Genomic DNA, 26,270 nt, shown 5'->3' with positions numbered 1-26,270 from the left:
AACCCTTCCATTACCTACGACAGCCGCCGGAAGCTGTAACATGTGCTAAGTAGAGCCAGGCACCACTTCTGACCCATTACCAGGTGTGCAGCCTTTGCTCCACTGTGGCGTAGTTAACCAAATTAAACATTACCTCTAACTGATTTTGCTTCACATCTTCCCCCGAAACAACGGCGGTAGCCCTGGCAACGACCCTTCCCGTAGTTGTGAGGATCGAGATTAACGGAACAGTCGAGCCGCCGAATCGCAGAGGGAGGTGGCGATGTAGCTATGACGGCGGGTTTGTACTTGGCCGCGGAACACAAGTTACTGAGACGAGAATGAAGCAAAGGGAAGTTGAGATAATCTCTCGGCCTGACGTAGAAAATACTGCACAAGTGACCCATTTACCAAGGGGGTGGCGGCGATGTGGGGAGAACAAGCGCAAGAGATCGATACTCAGCTCATCCCTTCACTGTCCAAATCCCTTACGCACGAGTTAACCAGCATCTTCACTCTTTTATCCCTCACGCTGGTAGTCTCTGGAACGATCTTCCTTCAACTGTATTTCCTCCTGCCTACGACTTGAACTCATTCAAGAGGAAGGTATCAGGACACCTGTACTCAAGTAATTGACTGCTCTTTCGGCCACCTCTTCGGATTCTTTACAAGAGCAGCGAGTAGGGGGCTCTTTTTATTGTTTCCTTTTTTTGTTTGCCCTTGTGCTGTCTCCTTTGCTATAAATGAAAAAAAGCCGAGCGTAACCTGACCTTGAAACACAGCGAGGACACTCCCTCCTCAGGGAGTTACCTTGCACGCCTGTTAACGAAGTGTGGTTATATTGCAACATTACCTAACATTTCAACACCAAGAGGCTCCAGATGCATACACACCCAAGCCCTCATACTAACAAGAGGCAGAAAGGCAAAAGGACTCGCCCGCTACAACGTCGCCACACACCCCGGGGCCCAGACGCAGACCCGCCGCTGGCACACCCGCCCTACACGGGCTTGGCCCCGAGGTTACGACCTGGGGCTAGGGCGGGGCGAGGTGCTGTCCAGAACCCTGACCTGCTTTGAGGCACCGCGCACCGTAACACATCAAAAGTAACATACACGGAACACTGCCACAAGACGCAACGTGTTGAGAACTTGAGATCACCGCGCGGCCTGATGGAGCAGCGTTGCCACCTCGAAAAAAAAAAAAAAAAATTGTACCGCATGTTGCACTGAAAAAGTACCATTCGTACCACTAAATTTTAAAAATGTACCACAAAATGTACCACTTTCTATTTAATGCAAATATGATGGTTGATAAGGTAATATTCAGACAAGTCCTTGGTAATCAATTAATGCGACAAGGGAATACTTCCATTGCTTACTTCAATTTAGTTGATATTAATGAGTTGTAAGTTTAATGTTATATAAAAATACAATAAAGGAGATGGGAGGTGCCTGCCAGGTGCCAGCCAACCTCCCAAAATAAATAAGAATACAAAATGTTCAAAAACATACAAAAGTAGAAAAAGTTATATATATATATATATATATATATATATATATATATATATATATATATATATATATATATATATATATATATATATATATATATATATATATATATATATATATATATATATATATATATATATATATATATATATATATATATATATATATATATATATATATATATATATATACTGGCCATAAAGAATATTCAATGCCAGCCACCAGTGATGGCAAGGGGCATTATGAAAATAGTACATTACATACTGTAAGCAACATAATGTAGAAAGTGTGAAAGGAAGGGGTACACCAAAAGTTAAAATCTCTTGGCAAAATGAGGGTGCTCCTTCAGAATGCAAGAAAGGGCACCAGTATTTATAAGCCAGCTCACCAGCTCAGCCAGCTCCCACCGGCCCTGTGGCCTGTATAGCGCTACTGAAGGGCAAGCCAACATATACAATCATAGTGAGTGACCCCGTGGCCTGTCTCTAAGTTTACAAGGCTCAGGGGCAGCCCCACTATATTAATTATAATTTTTGAATAATACTTGCAGTCCAGCATCAGGACAACATCATACTGCCTATCATCATTGAAAATACAAAGAGTGGAGACTTGGCATAATGTGTTGATATGACAAACCCATTAACATTAAAAATCGCTGAAAATCATTATTATTACCTACCCTCTCCCCCTTTCCGTCTCGTCCCCCCGGCCCCGACTCCCGAGGCTCCCACGACGCCGTGACGGTCACTCCCGTCCGCTGTTTCGACAAAAGTCACTTATGACTTGGTATAAGTGACTTTGGTTTCAACAGGACACCGCGACTGCCGTTACTCCACTCGTATAAAAGGCTCAATATCACTTAAACTTGTGCTTGAGTTTCAGAAAGTATAATGTTTTTTTCTTTTACTCTAGCTTTTTCTTGGTAAATTATTTCATATTTTTTTAATCATTTTAGGATATTCTTCAAGCAAAACTTCAAATTGTACCGTTGACAAGGAAAATTGTACCGTTCCATGCAAATTGTACCAAAAATGGCTTTATTTTGGAATGTAGGACCACAGTACCATTAGCTTCAAAATGTACCATTTTCGTACAATTGTACCGCAGGTGGCAACACTGTGATGGAATGCCCTCCAGGCTTTGGGCGGTGCAGTGTTGCTGGCGCGAAAACCCATGTCATCGTACGCTACTCTCTAATAACGTCGGATTCTGGCCCCAATTATTAGTAGCTTCCACGTATAAAAAAAGATATTTAAGCAAGCCATTGTTAATATCTTAGACAGAGATGTTGCACCAGGCGGCCAGACGGAAAGATTCCACATGGCCAGAACTACCTACACACGAGTCCTGCCCCCTTCGTCTGGCTACAAATCCGTGCTGTCGCACCGCACTCTTATAAAACCATCGACCTCAAAGATGGCCTCCACGAACATGAATGTTTCCAGGAAAGCATTTCATCAGCGCTTTATCGTGACTAGACAATTATGGCAGCAGCCAAGGCAGACGCGGCGCCCTTACATAACCCTGAGTGCAGCGTGAGACCGCTCCGGCCGCATCGTCCGGCATCAAGCAGCCCAAAAATAATAAGGAGCCTTCCCATAGTTATGAGGTGCGTTTTTAACGGCACGCATCTCTCTCTCCCCCCCCCTCTCTCTCTCTCTCTCTCTCTCTCTCTCTCTCTCTGTATATATATATATATATATATATATATATATATATATATATATATATATATCTATATATATCATACAGCCAGCGCTCACTCGCTCTCTCTCTCTCTCTCTCTCTCTCTCTCTCTCTCTCTCTCTCTCTCTCTCTCTAAATTTTAGCCAATAAAATTTTTTAGATCGGAATTTGAAATAACGGGTTATCAGATGTTTCACAAAGACAGAAGGGGAAGAAGGGGAGGTGGAGTTGCGCTATATGTTAAAGACTCACTTAAATGTTCAGTTAACAATTCGGTCAAAACTAACATGGATTCAGAATTAGTTTGGGTAGACGTTTACAAAGGGAAAGATAAACTAGCTCTAGGGGTTCTGTATAGGCCACCCAACCTTAATAGGCAGGACACGAGTATACTACTACAAGAGATTGGCAGGGCGAGCAGGAGTAAAAATGACTGCGTAATGGGGGACTTTACTTATAGGAATATAGACTGGGAAGACCTAGTGGGTGACCTGGAACCCGAGGACTTTCTTGAAGCTATACAAGATAATTTCCTTAAGCAGGTAGTTACTGAGCCTACCAGAGGAGATAACATAATAGATTTAGTCCTAACTAATAATGGAACCTGCTACGTGAGTTGGAGGTAGGCGGAGAGTTAGGAAATAGTGACCACAGAACGGTTCGTTTTAGCTTAGACTGGGCGGTAACCCGCGAACCAAACCCAGTGTTAGTGCCAGATTTTAGAAGAGTAAATTACGAGGGGCTTCGAAGACATTTTGAAGGGGTAAGCTGGGAAAACTTAGGGATTCATGAGGGCCAGAACTGTGGGTTGGTGAGCCAGGAGAACCAGGTAGAAATGTTTTACAATAATTTAGTTAGAGTAATAGCAGAGGGACAAAGACAGCATATACCCCAGCGAACACTTAGAAAAGCCTATCTCATGTTTTAGTCCACGAGTCATCCACTTAGGGTCATTGTTTTCTTTTCTAAGTGTTCGCTGGGGTAAATGCTGTCCATGCCCCTCTGCTATTACTCTAACTAAATTATTGTAGGACATTTCTACCTGGTTCTCCTGGCTCACCAACCCACAGTTCTGGCCTCTAAGGCTATATAGGAATTGCCAACGAGCGATTTCCTCCCGCCTTTATGACGATACCTTCTCTATACTTGCCTTAGACCTAGGGCCGCTTTCACAATCATTGTTGTTTGTTTAGATCGTTACCAATGGCGGCGATCGCCGCTATAGTATTTCACGTGAAACTGGCCGATGCAATAGTGGCGGCGGCAGAGGAAACGAGCGGTGTTGAGTGTATAGTAGGTGAGGGGCTAGGCTAACCCCGCAGCCGCCACTACCCTATCGGCCAGTTTCACGTGGAAATACTACGTATAGCGGCGATCGCCGCCATTGGTAACGATCAACACAAACAAAATTTTGCTTGTGTTGATCGTTACCACAAGTGACTGTGAAAGCGGCCCCTAGTGGCTGCCAAACTGATTTTTCCATTTGTGACTTCTGTTCTTAAACTTCCCTTTTCACTGTGAATGTTTTATTTATGCATTCACACACACAAAAAATATTTTGTTATTTTCTAAATTGTTCCATATTACCAGCCCACATGTTCCATATTACCAGCCCACGTGTTCCATATTACCAGCCCACGTGTTCCATATTACCAGCCCACGTGTTCCATATTACCAGCCCACGTGTTCCATATTACCAGCCCACGTGTTCCAAATTACCAGCCCACGTGTTCCATATTACCAGCCCACGTGTTCCATATTACCAGCCCACGTGTTCCATATTACCAGCCCACGTGTTCCATATTACCAGCCCACGTGTTCCATATTACCAGCCCACGTGTTCCATATTACCAGCCCACGTGTTCCATATTACCAGCCCACGTGTTCCATATTACCAGCCCACGTGTTCCATATTACCAGCCCACGTGTTCCATATTACCAGCCCACGTGTTCCATATTACCAGCCCACGTGTTCCATATTACCACCCACGTGTTCCATATTACCAGCCCACGTGTTCCATATTACCACCCCACGTGTTCCATATTACCACCCCACGTGTTCCATATTACCAGCCCACGTGTTCCATATTACCAGCCCACGTGTTCCATATTACCACCCCACGTGTTCCATATTACCAGCCCACGTGTTCCATATTACCACCCCACGTGTTCCATATTACCAGCCCACGTGTTCCATATTACCAGCCCACGTGTTCCATATTACCACCCCACGTGTTCCATATTACCAGCCCACGTGTTCCATATTACCACCCCACGTGTTCCATATTACCACCCCATTTTCCACGACCCAATTTTTTGGATCTTCTTGAATAATAAGCTGTAGTATATGAATGATTTAGTTTTTCTCACTATAGCTCTGAATATGTTAAGAGGATAAAATTTGCCAATACTTATGATGGTTGTTGATGCAATTTTCCCCTTTAAAATCGGTGTTTTCGCATTTAATAAAAAAAATGGTCAATATTACCACCCCCTCTCCTAATAGTAATAGCAGCAGCAGTAGCAGTAGTAGTAGTAACAGCCATAATAATAATAGTATCATCATCATCAGCAGCAGTGGTTGTTGTGTGCCCCGTTGGAAAGACAACACGTGTTTGTTTACGTCAGTCTCGGCGGCCCGCGGGATGCTTCGTATTGCATGTGTTGCCTTGTGCTCGCCCCGCCCCTCCGCTGCGCCCCACGCCTGGCGTTGCTTGGTTGGCCGGGGAGGAAGTCACTCTGCGTCCCCGGAGTGGGTGGGGGAGGGACAGGGGCTTGGCACAGACAGGTCCAGCCTTCCCTTGAGGGTCTCCGTGCTGCAGCCAGACGCGTGCTGGTGTCCCTGGCAGACAGCTGAAGAATCTTGCCCCTCGCTGGTGAGGCTGGCAGCGTGTTTGGCCTCAGACGTGACCTTGACTCCCACGCCTTTTAAACTATCACTAAAGGTAAGCAGCAGCATGTTCTGGCTGTGGTGCGGCCACAGCGGTAAGTGTGGCCTCTGATGTGACTTGATTGGGTATTATTTAAGATTGCCACCTGCCTCACAGCCACGAACACCTTGGTGCTCTATGAAGGATTTAGTGTAAATAGAACACATGGTCATATTGCTTTGCCATCGCAAATAACTTTTTCGAGATACCTCTTTGGTAATTCTTACTAATTAGTCCGTGTCACGTGCAATAAAGAAACCTACATATTATGTAGGACACACTGTGGCCTTGCCATATATCTAAAAATCTTTTGGGGGATGAGTCTGATATGGCTGTAATAGCTCCGAGAATGTGATGTGCTGCGTTGGGTGGCTTCGATTTTCTAAGTCCATTGTTATTGTTTCACTCGGGGCTCTATAGACAGACTGAACCTCATAGCTGCCTTGCAGTGCACCATGCAAACTAGTTCCAAAATCAGTAATATCCAGAGTCCGCATGGATCATTACGATTTCGGACAAAAAACGGTCTTTACAAGTTTTACGTTATTTTCTTCTCTATATTATAGCAAACAATGGCGCAAGTATTTGTATTTTATAATTTTAAACGATTACATTCAAGATGTATTACTACGCGGGGTGTATCGCGCAGCCAATGCCACGTACGCAAGGTGTCTGCAGTCTTCCTCAGGCCGCCCGCCATCATGGATGGACCGACACTCAATCACTCACTCACTTAAAATATCATTCTACTTCACCTCTTGGTAAGTGTTAACTGAGTATTTAACCTCTTTATTGGTATGCATGTAGTTTGACAAAATGACTAATTACTATCCGAAAATCAAGTCAACAGTGACACGGGCGTGTGACATATGCGCTTTATGAAATGCGGTCGCATGAAGCTCTGACAAGCTAGCGTTAGAAACCAACCGGATATTGTTCAGCGCGCGCTACTCAAAATTTGAGTAAAATGATACGTAGCAATCGGTGGGCCACTCCTAGGGCAGTTGACAGCAGGAGCGTCAGTGCTGGATGACAGCTGTCACAAATCTGTTTTATTTTAGTACCCTAAAGTACTTGGTAACAATGATCTAGCATCAACTTACAAGAAGTGGATGGGTCAGTATTGTACCATATGTAGTTATGAAACATGACATTTCCCAAGAGTTGCTCAACTACGGTTTGGGGCGACGGCGGTGGTTGGGTGGGGGGTTCCACTATGCTGACCATCCAATTACATGCCCGACACTCGTCAACAGACCCGCTGCGGCGGCTGCTAAGTTATATTGGAATAGATTACAAGAGCATACGCTAGGGACTTTCCTTACTTTCGAGACTAGGGAATTTTCCCTATTTTTGGCCTTCCACCACCAAAACCACGGATTAATCCAGAGATTAATCGAGCGCATCATACACGTGGGGGGGTCGAGGGTGGCGAAGCCCCCCCGTTCGACGTTAGGCTATGTAAAGTTCGATTAGAGTAGTGTAAATATGCTCACCCACCCTAAAGAACCGATTTCCAGCACATCCTATATGTGGGGGGGGGGGGGGGGGGCTGAGCCCCCCTTGTTAGCAGCGGGGTCGAGGTTAGGTTATGTAAAGTTCGGTTAGAGTAGTTTAAATACGCTCCCCACAAAAAAAAAAAAAAAAGATTTTACGGCGCGTCATACATGTGGGGGGGTCCAAGGGGGGGGCGCAGCCCCCTTTGCTAGCAGGGGACTTCGCCCCCTTGTTAGCTGTTACGTTATAAAGTTAGGGACTTTCCTTACTTGGAAGATTAGGGAATTTTCCTTAATTTAGGGATTTTTCTAGGGAAATTTTGGAAGCCCATTTTTTGTAGCGCTGCTACAGGGTTAACTATAATATGGAGGCATAATATCGTGTTTTGGAGACGCGGAGTCGATCTCCACAATTACCAATATTTCTTCGGCTTGCAGTGTGGGGCGACGGTAGTACAGCGCCAGGACGAGACAAGGCAGTGGCGGCGGCCGGTGTTGCGAGAAATACCTCCTCGCTGAAATAAGTCGCTCTGCTGTCCACCACGCATGCCTGGTTTTGTTCTAGTTTGTCCACTTGTGATCTTTGTGAGCGGTGAGGTGAGTGAAATATAGAAACAGTGGCTATGGAGAGAGTGAGAGAGAGAGAGAGAGAGAGAGAGAGAGAGAGAGAGAGAGAGAGAGAGAGAGAGAGAGAGAGAGAGACTTATTAACACGTTAACCGCGTTTGAACTTCCCACCGCCGCCTCCCTGTCACGTTTGCTTCAACTTGGCGTGTCCTAAATTTCACGCGAGTCCCCAACTCGAGAGGAAGTGTGTAGCTTCACTCTGGTTATGAGGATGAAAACAAGGAGAAAGGAGAAGGGTCTGGGGAGGGAGGGTCAGAAAGGAGAGTCAGGTCAGTGCTTTGATCAGGACGTAACTTGACTCAGGTCAGGTCATGTCCATACCTATCACATACACACACAGAAGGTGAAATGAGAAGGATGTGGGGAGGATGGGGCAGAAAAGAGCCACATCAGGGCTTTGGTCAAAACATGACTCAGGTCAGTTCATGTCCTGAATTGTCACACACACACACACCGAAGGGGGATGAAAATGGTGTGGGGAGGGAGGGGCAGAAAGGAGAGTCAGATCAGGGCTTTGATCAGGATATGACCTGACTCAGGTCAAGACATGACCTGACTCTCCCTTCTGCCCCTCCCTCTCCCCACCCTTCTCATTTCCCTTTCTGTGTGTGTGTGTGTGTGTGTGTGTGTGTGTGTGTGTGTGTGTGTCATGACATGACCTGAATCTCCCTTCTGCCCCTCCCCCCACACCTTTCTAATTTCCCCTTATGTGTGTGACGCACACCCGGAAGATTTGCCGGTTGCGTAAGCTGCCGCCAACGCGATTGGAAGAAATGTCAGCTTACGGACAACCGTCAACTTGCTCCCGGATGGGCGTATGGGCGTTGCCAGTAGCCACAACGGTTAGAGGAAAACGGCCAGTGTGACACCGCCTTAAGGCAGTGAGGCTGCTGACTGGGTTAGCGCCGGCGATGACATCATCGGTCTCTCAGCGAATCACAAGCGTGTTTTCAGAGCTCAGCCAATCGTAAAGCTTCATCTGTGGCTTTTAAACGACCCGTTCTCTCTTCCTGTTTTCTTCCTTTTTCCAAGGCACGAATTTCGAGATAACAAGGGAGTAAAGGAGAAAAAAAAAAGTAAGCTCCGGGGGGCAGCATGAGCCAATTATAATGGCGCCACTATAAACAGTTGCCTGCGTCATGACGGGCTCGGGGCCGACCATCATGCCCAGATGGATTGTCTACCGGCGCCATAGGCCACATATATATATAAAAAAAAAAAGCTCCACGGGTCGGAACAAATAAGCGCTTTATCAGTGTTTTAAATACCTCGAGTTTCGTGATCCTCAAGTTTAGCGTTATACCTTCGGAACGAAGCGAGCGCGAAATTCGAGAGGGTACTGTATAAGGAAAATAAAACAATAATGTGCAAAAATGACAAAAAATCCTACATCCTTGTAATCTTATCACCACTGCCAGCCACAGTGTTGTCTGATGGTAACGACTTATGCCACACGTGAACCAGGGGTGTGGAGTCGGAGTTAAAAATTTCCGACTCCGACTCCAGGAAATTTCAAAGTTGTGACTCCGACTCCGGCTCCCCTACCCCTGCCCCTCTACTGCTTTTTTTTAATTTTTTTTAGGGGCAGCCTGTAGCGCCGGTAGACTCTCTTGAGGTCCTCTTGAACGGACCCAGCCAGATAATAGTTTTTGAACCGACCGCACCAGGTAACTGCACTATAAGCTAGCCATCTCGCCCTCTCCAGTCCCTCAGTTACATTACTGCACTCTCAGTTGCATTACTGCAAACCATGGTTGACAAGTTCGTACTTTCTGTCTAAACTACAATTTGTATGTCGTTTTCAGACAACCTGTTGAAATATTTTCCTCCTTGTGGTTCCCATTCAAATGAGGGACGTGTTTACACCACAAGAAAGTCTAATCATCCATTTCAGAACATAAGTGTAATGGAAAAATAGCAAAGTGTTTGTGAGTGTCAGTAGAGTGTTAGAATAACACATTACGAAATTTACGAAACAGGGCGGCCACTCGCACACCAGTACGCTAGCCTTAGCTTCAAAATGGAGCCTCTTCCACATGCATTCTACAACACACACACACACACACACACACACACACACACACACACACACACACACACACACACACACACACACACACACACAGACACACACACTGTGTGACACACACGTCACACTACGAAAATTTGAAGCACTCGGGTATCATATAAGTACGTACGTATACATTATTAGTTTATTAGTTAATGTTTTTTTTCTTCAAATTTAACAAGAGTACGTATATTATTCAAAGTTGTTCAGGTATTCTCTTTTATTATTTTGAGTCGTGGATTTTGAAACGGGCGAACTTTTGGGGAGCGCCCCGAGAACGGTCACGGCAACGTTATCTCACTCACGGCACAGTAGTACCCATCTATCTGAAATTTCCAAGTTACATACCGTATACTCTTTAGAGGCAACGTCCAGTCAACACACACAATACAAATATATAATTACGTTTATTAGGTTAGTCGTTATTAATATACGTATTTTTAAATTTCCGCCTTTTCTAACGGACTTGGCGTCATGAGAGAAAGGTCCCCCAATTAGTCTGCAAAAACGAGGGTTTACTAGCAGGTCCTGCCTTAACGTCGTTTCGTTATAACGTTTTTGATAAAAATGTAAAATAAAAAGAAATTAAAATACGAAACATAGATAATCTTAGTCCAAACTTATGACAGTAAACGATTCCATACGATTCGCTTGCTACTGTCTGTTTGTACATGTGTGTGTGTGTGTGTGTGTGTGTGTGTGTGTGTGTGTGTGTGTGCACGAGGTGTCTCGACCGCAGTGTGTTTGTGTGTGTGTATGTGTGTGTGTGTGTGTGCGTGTGTGTGTAATAATAATAATAATAATAAAAATAATAATAATAATAAACAGTTTATTTCATGAAGCACCAGGCAGCCCTAGAGCTGAAAATATACATCAATGGAAGATGAAATGAAATGAATGAGACAAATGAACAAAGTAGTATGATTGAAAATAAAAAGGAAAATAGAAATAACAATAATAGCAATAATCATAGTAAAGATAATAATAATAATCACGGTAATAATAATGATAATAATAATAGTAATCATAATCATAATGATAATAATCATAATAATAATCATAATAACAACAACAATCAGTCCTAATGAAAAATATTTACAAAACATACAAATTGTGCTGCTCTTAATTTGCATTGTTGATATATTTGACCATCATGGGCACGGCGCTGTTCTTATAGCGGTCAGTCCATGCCCGTATCGGGGCAATAATGTTGTGGTGTCTCACTGAGTGCTGAGGGCGGTGGTAATCCTCTTTTTCATCATATCTTTATTCATGTGTGTGTGTGTGTGTGTGTGTGTGTGTGTGTGTGTGTGTGTGTGTGTGTGTATAAGAGAGAGAGAGAGAGAGAGAGAGAGAGAGAGAGAGAGAGAGAGAGAGAGAGAGAGAGAGAGAGAGAGAGATTTACATAGATTTACATAGAAAATCAGACCACACAGACCCCATGGTCCAGACTTGGTGGTCTGTCCTTAAACCTAAGTGATTTTACATTAATCAGAAGACTCCAAAACGTTGCATTTCTACTCTAGTTGATATTAAGTTGAAGGAAGTGACGGTCGAGCTTATTTTTGAAGGAGTCAATCGTGTTACACTGGACCACTGACGGTGGAAGCTTATTCCATTCTCGCACTACAACGTTGGTGAAGAAAAATTTGGTGCAGTCTGAATTTACTTGTCTACATCTGAGTTTTACGCCATTGTTCCTCGTGCGCAAAGTGTCATCGATCATAAACAATGTTGATCTGTCTACATTCGTGAAACCATTAAGTATTTTAAAACATTCGATCAGTTTTCCTCGGAGGCGACGTTTCTCAAGAGAGAACATGTTTTTGGTGGAAAGCCTTTCTTCGTAGGATTTGTTGCGCAAGGAAGGGATCATTTTCGTTGCCCGACGCTGAACACCTTCTAATTTAGCAATATCCTTTGCATGGTGGGGAGACCAAAACTGTACCGCATATTCCAAGTGGGGTCTGACTAAACTGTTGTAGAGCGGGAGTATTACATCTTTATTCTTGAATACAAAGTTTCTTTTAATGAAGCCCAACATTCTGTTCGCTTTATTTGCTGCATCGATGCATTGCTGTGAGAATTTGAGGTTTGACGCGATTTTGACCCCCAAGTCTTTGACGCATTGAACGCTTTTGAGTTTAACGCCGCGCATTTCGTAATCGAACTTCTTATTCCTCGTTCCAACTTGAAGGACCTGGCACTTGTGTACGTTAAAGGGCATCTCCCATCTATCCGACCAAGCTGAAATTTTGTGCAAATCCTCTTGGAGGCTTTGCCTGTTTTCGTCAGTGAGAACCGAGTTACCAATCTTTGTGTCGTCTGCAAATTTACTAATGCGGTTATTGAGTCCAACATCCACGTCGTTGATGTAAATAATGAAGAGCACTGGGCCAAGGACCGAGCCCTGAGGGACGCCACTAGTGACAGGCGCCCACTCTGAGTTAAATCCGTCAATCACTACTCTTTGTTGTCTGTTGCTCAACCAATTCGCGATCCATTGGTTTACTTGACCGTCAATACCTATTTGCTTTAATTTGTAAAGTAATTTATGATGCGGGACTTTATCAAACGCTTTCTGGAAATCAAGATAGACTACGTCCAGTGATTTGGTTACGTCATAAACAGTGAAGAGAGAGAGAGAGTGTGTGTGTGTGTGTGTGTGTGTGTGTGTGTGTGTGTGAGAGAGAGAGAGAGAGAGAGAGAGAGAGAGAGAGAGAGAGAGAGAGAGAGAGAGAGAGAGAGAGAGAGAGAGAGAGAGAGAGAGAGAGAGAGAGAGAGAGAGAGAGAGAGAGAGAGAGAGAGTGTGTGTGTGTGTGTGTGTACGTGTGTGTGTGTGTGTGTGTATCTACCTAGTTGTAATTTTACAGAGCCTAAGCTTACGCTCATGTTTTCCCGTCTCCATATCTGTACTCATCCAGTTTTTCCTTAAAGTTGTGCACACTCTTCGCCGATACCACATCCTCACTTAGTCTGGTCCAAACCTCTTATGTTTCTTTGTGGGAAGCTATATTTTTTTTTATATCTCTCAAACGTTTTTCTTTCCTCAATTTTTTACTGTGTCCTCGTGTGTTGCTGGTGTTTCTTCCTTCTCTTAGTAGCAACTTCTTGTTATCTACCTCTTCCATTTTATTCCACAATTTATAAATTAGTATTAGGTCTCCCCTTTCTCTTCTTTGTTCCAATGTTGGCAGGTCCATTTCCTTTATTCTTTCTTCATATGACAATCCCTCCAGTTCTGGAACCATCTTCGTTGCCATCCTCTGTATTCTTTCTAGTTTTGTTCACGTGTTTCTTCTCATGGAGAGACCACACAGTTTCCGCATATTCCATCTTTGGTCTAATCATAGTGGTAGCCCTCTTTTTCATCATATCTTTATCCATGTGTAGTGGAATGCTATTCCTATATTTCTTACCATTCTATATGTATCTCCGAATATCCTGTTTACATGACTCTCTGACTGTTGATTTTGTATTATCACTCCCAGATCTTTCTCTTCTTGAACTTTTAATATTTCTCCATCTCCCATTCTATATGTCCATTTTGGTCTCCTTTCACTCTTTCCCATTTCTTCACATTAAACTCCATCTCCCATTTCTTACTCCAATACCAAATCTTATTTAGGTCCTCTTGCATAATTTCAGTCTTTTCTATTTCTTGTGTCTCAGCAATTTTGCATCGTCTGCAAACAAACTCATGTAGCTATTTACTTTCTCATATATATATATATATATATATATATATATATATATATATATATATATATATATATATATATATATATATATATATATATATATATATATATATATATTAGGAAAAGTATTGGTGCCAGTACCGATCCTTGAATTTCATCTCCCATTCCATACTCCACTGTCTACATTTCTCCATTCCGATTTCATGTCCTTTATCACTGTTCTCATTTCTCTTCCTTCTAAGTAACTTTCCTTCCAGTTTTTCATTTTCCCTTTCAATCCTCCTCTATTTTCCAGCTTCCTTAATAGTCATGTATGTGAATCTTTGTGTGTGTGTGTGTGTGTGTGTGTGTGTGTGTGTGTGTGTGTGTGTGTGTGTATTTACCTAGTTGTAGTTATACAGGGCCTTCACTTTTTTTCCCGTTTCCATAACATGGCATTTCTCCACATTGAATTTCATCTCCCATTCCATACTCCACTTCCAAATCTTGTTTAGGTATTCTTGCAGAATTTCGCAGTCTTTACTGTTTCTTATTATGTCTTGGCAGTTTTGCATCGTCTGCAAACAGGCTCATATAACTATTTACTCCCTCTGGCATGTCATTAATATATACTAGGAAAAGTATTGGTGCTAATACCAAACCCTGAGGCACTCCGCTTTCTACAGCTCTCCATTCCGATTTTATGTCCTTAACCACTGTTCTCACCTCTCTTCCCCTTAGGTAGTTTTCCATCCAGTTCTTTATTTTCCCTTTCAGTCCTCCTTTATTTTCCAGTTTCCATAGCAGTCTTGTACGTGGAGCTCTGTCGAACGCCTTCTTTAGGTCCAGATAAACGCAGACAACCCATCCGTCCCTTTCCTGTATTTTATCTGTCACTATTGAGTAAAAGCCCTTTTCTAAATCCATACTGTTTATTTGTGATTAAATTGTGCTCTTTTAGAAATCTCGTCCATTGTTTCTTTATCACTTTCTCACATATTTTGCATACTATACTGGTCAGTGATGCAGGTCTGTAGTTTAAGGGCTCCTCCTTTCTTCCATTTTTGTATATGGGGACCACTTCGGCCCACCGCCACTCCTTAGGCACTGTGCCAGCTGTTATTGAGCATTGAATGATGTCATATATCGGTCCAACCAACTCATTTCTGCATTCTTTCAATATATACCCTGAGCCTCCTTCCGGTCCTACAGCTTTCCTCTCTTCCAGCTCCCCCAACAATTTATATATCTCCTCCCTAGTTATTGTGACTTCTTCAGTATGAACATTTGTCTCCCTTTCTTGCAGCTCGTTAAATATTGATTCTTTAGTAAAAACTTGCTGTAACTTTTTGTTTAGTAACTCCGCCATGCCTTTAGGGTCATCGATTATCACATTCGCGTCGCTCAGTCTTTCAATTGTTTTTCTTGGTTTAATCTTTCCATTTATGAATCTATAAAATAGTTTAGGTTGTTCCTTGCACTTTTCCACAATGTCCTTTTGGTATCCCTTCTCTCCTTCCTTCCTTATTTTCACGTATTCGTTTATCGCTACCTTAAAATCTTCTTTATTCCTTTGGTTTTTATTTCTTTTTAATCTTTTCCATACTGTGTCTTTTTTTCTTTTGCGTTTACACATTTTGCATTAACCGAGTCCTTTTTTCCCTTTTCTTAAGGTCTGTATTCAGGTACAAGCTTCGTAACACCTTTTTTTATACGCCTCCATGAAAATATACTTTTCTTGCACATCACTTATTCTCTTTAGCTCATCCCCGTCCAGGTCTCCATAATATATCCTAAGATTTTCCACGTCTGCCTTCCTATAGTTTAACCTGTTTATTTTATTTTTATTTTTTTGTATCTACCTAGTTGTATTTATCTAGTTGTAGTTTTACAAGGCCTGGGCTTACGCTCGTGTGGTCCCGTATCCGTATCTATATTTGTCCAACTTTTCCTTAAAGTTTTGCACACTCTTCGCCGATACTACATCCTCACTTAGTTTGTTCCAAACTTCTATATTTCTTTGCGGGAAGCTATATTTTTTCATGTCTCTCAAACATCTTCCCTTCCTCAATGTTTTACTGTGTTCTCTTGTGGTCATGGTGTTTATTCCTTCTCTTAGTAGTAACTCCTCATTGTCTACTTGCATTTTACTCAATAATTTATAAATTTGTATTAGGTCTCCCCTTTCTCTTCTTTGTTCCAGTGTTTGCAAGTCCATTTCCTTTAATCTTTCTTCATATGTTAATCCCTTCAGTTCTGGAACCATTTTTGTTGCCATCCTTTGTATTTTTTCTAGTTTTTATGTGTTTCTTCTTATTGGGAGACCACACTGCCTCTGCATATTCCAATTTTGGTCTAATCATAGTGGTTATTTACTTTTTCATCATATCCTTATCCATGTAGTGGCATGCTAATGCTATATTTCTCACCATATTATACATATCACCGAATATCCGATTTACATGACTCTCAGGCTGTTGATTATCTTGTATTGTCACTCCCAGATCTCTCTCCTCTTGATCTTTCTTTAATACTTCTCCATCTCCCATTTTATATGTCCATTTTGGTCTTCCTTCACTCTTTCCCATTTCTATAACATGACATTTTTTCACATTGAATTCCATCTCCCATTTCATACTCCATTCCTAAATCCTGTTCAGGTCATCTCGCAGAATTTTACAGTCTTTACTGTTTCTGACATATCGTTTACATATAGTAGAAAAAGTAATGGTGCCAATACCGATCCCTGAGGCACTCCACTCTCTACAATTCTCCATTCCGATTCCATGTCCTTTACCACTGTTTTCATCTATCTTCCTCTTAAGTAACTTTACATCCAGTTCATCATTTTCCCTTTCAATCCTCCTTTATTCTCCAGCTTCCATAGTAGTCATGTATGTGAAACTTTGTCGAACGCCTTCTTCAGGTCCTAGTAAACGCAATCAACTCATCCGTCCCTTTCCTGTATTTTGTCTGTGACTCTTGAGTAAAAGCTCAGTAAGTTTGTTACACATGAGCGCCCTTTTCCAAAGCCATATTGTTTACTTGTGATTATATTATGCTCTTCAAAAAATCTCGTCCATTGTTTCTTTATCACTTTCTCACATATTTTACATACAAAACTGGTCAATGATACAGGTCTGTAGTTCAGGGGTTCTCCCTTCCTTCCACTTTTGTATATGGGGACCACTTCAGCCCTCCGCCACTCCTTTGGCACTTTACCAGTTGTTATTGAGCATTTTATGATATCATATACCGGTCCAACCAGCTGATTTATGCATTCTTTCAGTAAATAACCTAATGTTCTATCCGGTTCCTCTCTTCCAGCTTCTCCATCATTTTATATATCTCTTTATTTACTGTGACTTTTTCTATATGAACGAGTCCTTATTTTCCTGTGGTTCGTTGAACTGTGATTCTTTTGTAAAAAAACCTGCTGGAACCTTTTGTTTAGTGGCTCAGCCATGTCTTTAGGATCTTCGATCATCATATTCCCGTCACTCAATCTTTCTATTGTTTCCCTTGGTTTGATTTTTCCATTTATAAATCTATAAAACAGTTTAGGTTCTTCCTTGCACTTTTTGACAATATCCTTTTCATATCCTTTCTCTTCCTTTCTCCTTATTTTCACGTATTCATTTCTTGCTATCTTAAAATCTTCTTTATTCCTTTGGTTTTTATTTATTTTCAATCTCTTCCACGCTTTGTCTCATTTTTTTCTTTTGCCTTAGCACATCTTGCATTAAACCAGTCCATTTTTCCCTTTTCTTTGGGTTTATATTCTGGTAAATATTTAATAACTCCTGATTTATACGCCTCCAGAAAAATATCATACTTTTCTTGCACTTCACTTGTTCTCTTTAACTCATCCCAGTCCAGTTTTCCATTCTATTTCCTGAGATTTTCCATGTCTACCTTCTTATAGTTTAACCTCTTTCTTTTATATGATTCATCCCCCTCACTTCCTTCCTCCTCTGTTTCCATATCTATTATCACGTGATCACTATTAACCAGGGGGCATCCATACCTTAATTCATTCGTCAAGTGCATTCCCTTTGTTAACTCCAGGTCCAGTCTCGCCGGTTCGTCAGCACTTCTGTATCTCGTGTTTTTCTTCACCCATTGCATCATCAACTTTTCCATCGTCAATCTTAAAAATCTTTCTCCCCATGCTGTTTCACTACCTCCACTTTCAAATATTTTCCAATTTACCTCCTTACAGTTAAAATCTCCAACTAACAAGACTCTTTTGTTAGCTTTGAGTGACCTACTCAAACTTTGCATGGTATCTTCGATCATGGTCTCATATTCTGTCCTGTTCCATGAGTTAGTCCTTGGTGGTACATAGGTTGTTATTATCGTCATCATTTCTCCGTTTCTGTCCTCCAGATTTACACTCACTATTTCTGCCTTTCCTTCTCCATATACTACTGACTTCACTAATAACTCCTTCCTCGTCATTATCATCACTCCTCCACCACCTTTACCCTTTCTATCCTTCCTCCTTACATTATAATTATTATCAAACACTATTTGAATGCCCTCATTCAGCTTTATTAGTTACAATCTTACAATTAGGTTTAGGTTCTGTTATCTTTCGGCTTTTCCCTTGCGTACCATTTCTTTACTCGATCTCCAAGAACTCTAAAAAAAAATAAAAAAAAAAAAAAAAAATTCCTCTTCAGATCTTGCATTATTCCTCTCTTTTGCCTCTGCTAGAAGTTCATTCCATTTCTTCCTTTCCTCTTCATTTCTGTTTTTCTCTATATTTATTAATTTACATTCCTCTATTTCCCTTAACTTACTTGTTCTGTACAAAATTCTCTCTGTTGCCTTCTGTGATCTTAATCTTAATTTAACTGGCCTTGTTTTTCCTTCTATGTAAGGACCCATCCGATAAATTTCTTCCACCTTCTCTTCAAGGCTTTGCAGTTCTTCATCATTTAAGTTCTTTAGTAAGTCTTTTACTGATTTCAGTTCTTCCTTTTCCTTTCTTGGTTAGTACATTATATTTAATTCCTGTGTGTGTGTGTGTGTGTGTGTGTGTGTGTGTGTGTGTGTGTGTCATTTTCATCGGCTAACTGCTATAATCACAGAATATTCAATGATCTTACCTATGTAAATTAATCAAATAGTGGCAGTCAGTGACGCGGTCTGTCTCAGATGAGTGTTTTTTGTCAACTGCTGAGCAGCCTTGATCAGGTTGAGGAGTAGAGACGCGTATGAGTACTACAGGAATATTTTTTTTTTTTTAAAAAGGAGACAGCTCATGGGCACACAAAAAAAGGAAACAATAATAACAAAAAGCCCGCTACTCGCTGCTTCTAAAAAGAATCCAAAGAGGTGGCCGAAAGAGGGGTCAATTTCGGGATGAGAGGTGTCCTGATAACCTCCTCTTGAAAGAGTTCAAGTCATAGGCAGGAGGAAATACAGATGAAGGAAAATTGTTCCAGAGCTTACCAGCGTGAGAGATGAAAGAGTGAAGATGCTGGTTAACTCGTGCGTAAGGCATTTGGACATATAAAAGGATGACCTTAAGTAGAAAGTCGTGTGCAGCGGGGCCGCGGGAGGGGGGGGAGCATGCAGTTAGCAAGTTCAGAAGAGCAGTCAGCGTGAAAATAACGATAAAAGATAGAAAGAGGGGCAATATTGCGGCGCAATTTAAGAGGTAGAAGACTATCAGTAAGAGGAGGAAAACTGATGAGACGAAGAGCCTTAGACTCCACTCTGTCCAAGAGAGCTGTGTGAGTGGAGCCCCCCCACACGTGAGATGCATACTCCACACGAGGGCGGACAAGGCCCCTGTATATGGATAGCAACTGCGCGGGGGAGAAGAACTGGCGGAAACGATACAGAACGCCCAACCTCGAGGAAGCTGATTTAGTGAGAGAGGAGATGTGAAGTTTCTAGGTAAGATTTTGAGTTAAGGATAGACCGAGGATGTTTAGTGTCGAAGATGGTGACAGTTGAGTGTTGTTGAAGAATAGGGGATAGGTGTTTGGAAGATTTTGTCGAGTTGATAGGTGGAGAAATTGGGTTTTTGAGGCACTGAAGGACACAAGGTTTTTTTTACCCCCATCGGAAATGATAGTAAGGTCTGAGGTTAAGCGTTCTGCAGCCTCCAGCTTGGAGTCATGTAATTCCTGTTGAGAGGGTCTACTGTTGAAAGAAGTTGAATAATGTAGAGTGGAGTCATCAGCGTATGAGTGGATAGGACAGTTTGTTATGGAGAGAAGATCATTGATGAATAACAGGAAGAGAGTGGGTGATAGAACAGAGCCCTGTGGAACACCACTGTTGATAGGTTTAGGGGAAGAACAGTGACCGTCTACCACTGCAGAGATAGAACGGCTGGAAAGGAACCTGGAGATAAAAGAACAGAGAGGGATAGTATCCAAAAGAGAGTAGTTTAGAAAGCAAAGACTTGTGCCAGACTCTATCAAAGGCTTTCGATATGTCTAGTGCAGCTGGAAAAATTTCACCGAAACGGCTAAGAGAGGATGACCAAAAATCAGTTAAGAGAGCAAGAAGATCGCCAGTAGATCGCCCCTTGTGGAACCCATACTGGCGATCAGATAGATGGTTAGAAGTGGAAAGGTGCTTTTGAATCTTCTGGTTAAGGATTGATTCAAAAGCTTTAGATAGACAGGAAAGTAAAGCTATAGGGCGGTAGTTTGAGGGATTGGAACGGTCACCCTTCTTAGGCACAGGCTGTGCGAAGGCGTACTTCCAGCAGGAAGGAAAAGTAGATTTTGATAGGCAGAGAGGAATGAGTTTGACCAGGCAGGGTGTCAGCACGGAAGCACAATTTTTAAGGACAATAGGAGGCACTCCATCAGGTCCATAAGCCTTCTGAGAGTTGAGACCAGAGAGGGCATAGAAAACATCATTATGAAGAATCTTAATAACAGGCATAAAGGAGTCAGAGGGGGAATGAGTAGGAGGAATATGCCCAGAATCGTGCAGAGAGGTGTTGTTACAGAAAGTTTGAGTGAAGAGTTCAGCCTTAGAGATAGATGAGACGGCGGTGCTGCCGTATGGGCTAAGAAGAGGCGGGAAAAAAGAAGAAGTGAAATTGGAGGAGATATTTTTGGCTAAATGCCAGAAGTCTCAAGAATTAGAGAAAGCTAGGTGTTGACATTTGCTATGGATAAAGGAGTTTTTGGTAAGTTGAAGAATAGATTTGGTACGATTCCGGGCGAAAATATAAAGATTATGGTTAGCGGGAGTTCGAATGTTCTGGTACCTGTTGCGACCTGCCTCTCTATCTTTAATAGCACGAGGACAAGCATGATTAAACCAAGGCTTTTTAGCATGGGGAGTAGAGAAATTACGAGGGATGTATGCCTCCATTCCAGAGACATTCACCTCTGTGAAAGTCTGGGCACACATGGAGGGTTCTCTCTCGTGGAAGCAGTAATCATTCCACTGTAAATCGGAAAAATTACATGCTCAGGTCGTCCCACCGAGTTGAGGTAAATTGCCAGAAGCATCGCCTCTTCGGTGGGTCCAGAGGGTGTACAGGAGCGATAGGACAGGATACAGAAATAAGTTTGTGATCGGAGGAGCCCAATGGACAGAACAGTTTGACAGAGTAAGCAGAAGGGTTAGAGGTAAGGAAGAGGTCTAGTATGTTGGGCCTGTCTCCAAGACGGTCGGGAATACGTGTAGGGTGCTATACCAATTGCTCTAGGTCATTGAGGAGAGCGAAGTTGTAGGCTTGTTCACCAGGCTGGTCAATGAAAGAGGATGAAAGCCAAAGCTAGTGGTGAACATTGAAATCTCCTAGGTTGGAGATTTCAGCGAAGGGAGAATGGGTAAAGATGTGCTCCACTTTAGAGTTCAAGTAGTCAAAGAATTTTATATTGGTAGTAGAGTTAGGTGAGAGATAAACAGCACAGATGCATTTAGTAATAGAGCGACACTGAAGTCTTAGCCAGATGGTGGAAAATTCGAAGAGTCAAGGTCGTGGGCACGAGAGCAAGTGATGTTGCTGTGCACGTAGGCGCAACATCCAGCTTTGGATTGAAATTTAAGATAGAGATAGTAGGAGGGAACAGAGTAGAGATAGCTGTTAGTAGCCTTAGAAACCTGTGTTTCGGTGAGAAAGAGAGGGTGAGGTTTAGAGGAGGAGAGAAAGTATTCCACAGAATGAAAATTATAACGAAGACCGCGAATGTTGCAGAAATTGATAAGAAAGAGGTTCGAGGAGTTATCAAGACACCTCTCGAGTCGGCAGCCAGAAAGGGAGTCCTCTCTTCGGGAATTTGTGTCCCCCCCCCTACCCCGCCCGAGGTGGGAACTCCGAGGCATGGTTATGGCTCGCCATTTTGAATTTTGAATTAAGGGAAAAGGTGTGTATGTTGTATGAATGTAGTGTGGTGTGTATAAAGAGAGGATCTGTCTTTAAAGAGGATGCTGAACTACTCTCTGGTGTTGATGAGACAATAGGGAAACGGTTCGTGAGGTAATGGGAAGGGTCTTTGGAGGGCTTATACCTCACTGGGAGTGGCTTGCGCCCGTTCGGTAGGTTTCTTCCGACATTGTCTAGTGATTTATCTCAATGGTCTACATAATTATCTAATCAGGCGTAATATCATGAAATATAACATTTTTACTCAAATGAATCCACGTTAAATCACTATTCCCGCCATAATTATAATGTTTTCCTGAAATGTCCGCCCACAAGAGCTCCCACAAAAGATCATTTCTCCCAGAAATTTGTGGGAATTCCCCTCCTAGTAAAAAAAACTGGTTTAGCAGTCATTTGTCCCGGCAGGAATGGGCTGGGATTGGCAAGGAGGCTGCTCAAGACAGCCTATAGGCGCTATAGGCAGCACGAATAAAATAAAAAAAAGCACACTACATTACACAATAAATACTTTCGTAAAGGAGTCGGAGTCGGAAGTATTTTCACCGACCCCGACTCCGACCATAAGTACCCGACTCCACCGACTCCGACTCCACACCCCTGACATGAGGTCCAGATATGCCCCGATATGCTCCAGCCTCCCTAGGCCCTGTGCCGCACATGTTGCTGTGCACCATGCTGATGAACAATGGCTCTGTTTTAGAAAGAATATAATAAAAATAATAATATTGTTCCCTTCCCCTTCTCCTTGGTGAATCCTGTGCGACCTGTAATGTTGAGATAGTTGATATCTGGGACATCTTGGCACCAGTGCATCAGCAAGATAACCAGCTAGGGCATCTGAGCAGCCATATGGCACCTTTATCTGCCTTGACTTTTACGTGCTCCGTATTTCTTTGCTCTCTCTCTCTCTCTCTCTCTCTCTCTCTCTCTCTCTCTCTCTCTCTCTCTCTCTCTCTCTCTCTCTCTTGCAGACATCCCTTGCAGGCATCACTAGACGGATTCTTTATAATTATTACAGTTTCTTCCTACGTCCAGTTATATGATAGTAACAGTAGTAGTAGTGGTAGTAGTAGTAGTAGTAGTATAGTTATTATTATTATTGTTATTATCACCATTATTATCATTCTTCTTTTTCTTCAACTTTTTCTTTAATTTTTTTTTCTTCTTCTCCTTCTTCTTCTTCTTCTTATTGTCATTACTATTATTTCTATTATTATTATTATTATTATTATTATTATTATTATTATTATTATTATTATTATTATTATTATTATTATTATTATTATTATTATTATTTGTAGTAGTAGTAGTAGTAGTAGTAGTAGTAGTAGTAGGTAGTAGGAAAGTCTGCAGACCTCAGGAAATGGTGGGACCTCGTCAATGAACACGGCCCTAAACTAGGGTACCGTCCCTACGCCACGAAGTCTGCTTTGATTGTAAAACCAGAGGCATACGATCGGGCCAAAACAGCATTCCAGGGCAGTAACGTGAAACTGTCAGTGACTGGCGAAAGACACCTCGGGGCAGTCATTGGAACAGCTGAATACAGAACCGAATATGTGAAAGCAGCTGTGGGGCGCTGGGAGTCCGAACTGCAGAGGCTGAGCGAGATCGCCAAAACAGAACCGCAGGCAGCCTACGCAGCATTTACGTACGGTGTCAAGCATAAATGGAACTACCTCATGAGGACAGTTCCTGATGTTGCTCCGTTACTAAAACCTCTGGAAGATGCTATCAGAAACACCTTCATACCGGCGATAGCAAATGGGAGATGTCCCAGTGACCAGGAGAGAAGATTGCTGGAGTTGCCGCCAAGAATGGGTGGGCTCGGCATCACCAACCCGCAAAATCTGGCTGAGTCTGAATTCGGGAACTCAATCCGAATCACAGCCTCCTTGACCGGATATATTACCAATCAAAATGAAAGGGGAGAAGACAACCCTCAAGATATTAGGTCACTAAGGAATGAAATCTCCATAAACAGAGAAGAAAAACAGAGAGACACTCTGAGTGACCTAATGAGAGAACTCCCAGAAGACACAAGGAGGACAGATATTGCACAGGAAGTGGGCGCTTCAAACTGGTTAACCACACTACCTATCAGGGGAAAAGGCTTCAACTTAAACAAAAAAGAATTCACTGATGCCCTTGCCCTCAAGTATGGCTGGCCAGTGGATGGGCTCCCAAACATGTGTAACTGTGGCTCACCCTTCAACCAAAATCATGCCATGACATGCAAGAGAGGAGGTTTCGTCTGCATGAGACACGATGAAGTAAGAGACGTAACAGCTCAGATGCTGAAAGAAGTCTGCCACGACGTGAGTGTGGAACCCATGCTGCTCCCTCTGCAAGGCGAACATCTCGCCAGACGCACCGCAAATGTTTCGAACGAAGCACGAGTGGATGTTAGCGCAAGAGGGTTTTTGACTCGTGGACAAAGGGCATATTTTGACATAAGGATCTTTGATCCCATGGCCCATTGCCACAGAGACCTGACCCTAGATGCAGCCCACAGAAGAAACGAACAGGAGAAGAACAGAGCATATGAAGAAAGAATACAGAATGTGGACCAGGGCTCCTTCACCCCGGTAGTATTCACGACGGCAGGAGGGATGGGACCAAGGGCGCAGAGCTTCTACGCAAGACTCGCCGAAACACTGGCGGATAAGAAACAGCAGCCAAGAAGCAGTGTGGTCGCCTGGATGAGATGCAGGTTGTCCTTCTCCCTCCTGAGGTCAGCCTTGGTCTGCCTGAGAGGAACCAGGTCACCTGCACCCAAAACCACCCGCATTGCCGACCTGGACTTTGAGGCGACGGTGGTTGATAGTCGTATCAACCACAAGCTCTGTTAGCTTAAAAGTAATATGTTTAGTAAGGGTTGTAATATTAAATAAATATGGTTGTCGGCCACAGTCATTGGCGGGGTGGGGCCAATGAATTGCTTTGTGAAAGGATATGAGAGAATATACCGCTCACAACGCAACTCTAATAGATGGAGGCCAGTTGTAGTAGTAGTGGTGGAGAGTGACATTAGGGTGGGTCGGGAGTGACTTGAGTAGGGAAGGAAAGGGGGATCTAGACGTAATAGATGATAGGTGACTTAGTGTCAGGTAGTATTAGTGATATGGTTGGATGCCACAGTCATTAGCGAACAGAGTTGGGGCTAATGACCTCCAAGCTATGGAGCCCTCCATGATTTTGTGTCGGAAAACTAAACATGGGTGTAGTAGTAATAGTAGTAGTAGTAGTAGTTGCCACTACCAACACCACTACCACCACCCCCTCATCACTCTTCCTCTTCGACTGGACAGGTAGCATTAGTGGTATGGTTGGGTGCCACAGTCATTAGCGAACAGAGTTGGGGCTAATGACCTCCAAGCTATGGAGCCCTCCATGATTATGTGTCGGGAAAATAAACATGGGTGGAGGTATCATTTATGTAGTAGTAGAAAAAAAAAGTAGTAGTAGTAGTCGTAGTAGTAGTAGTAGTAATAGTAATAGTAGTAGTAGTAGTAGTAGTAGTAGTAGTAGTAATAGTAGTAGTAGTAGTAGTAGTAGTAGTAACAGTAGTAGTAGTCGTAGTAGTAGTAGTAGTAGTAGTAGTAATAAGCAGTCGTAGCTGTAGTAGCAGCATCAGCCGTAGTGGTAGTTGTAGCAAAAGAAGCAGAAAAAAAAACAATACTTTATCGGTCTCTTATCAACACGGCGTTATTTTTAGCAACGTGACGGGAAGTGTTTGATTCACATACCACCGCGTGTACGGCCGTCGAGGCGCCACCATCACCGCCACCACCACCACCATAACGCGACTCTCACGGGAATGTCGGTGGTGTGATAGTGTTCGTGGACCCGTGTTGATAATGTTGATAGTGGAAGAGAGGAAAGAGATAGAGGAGGAGGAGGAAGAGGAGGAGTAG

This window comes from Eriocheir sinensis, chromosome 32 (assembly GCF_024679095.1).
Source record: "Eriocheir sinensis breed Jianghai 21 chromosome 32, ASM2467909v1, whole genome shotgun sequence".
Taxonomy (NCBI): Eukaryota; Metazoa; Arthropoda; class Malacostraca; order Decapoda; family Varunidae; genus Eriocheir; species Eriocheir sinensis.
This window is presented reverse-complemented; position numbering follows the sequence as displayed.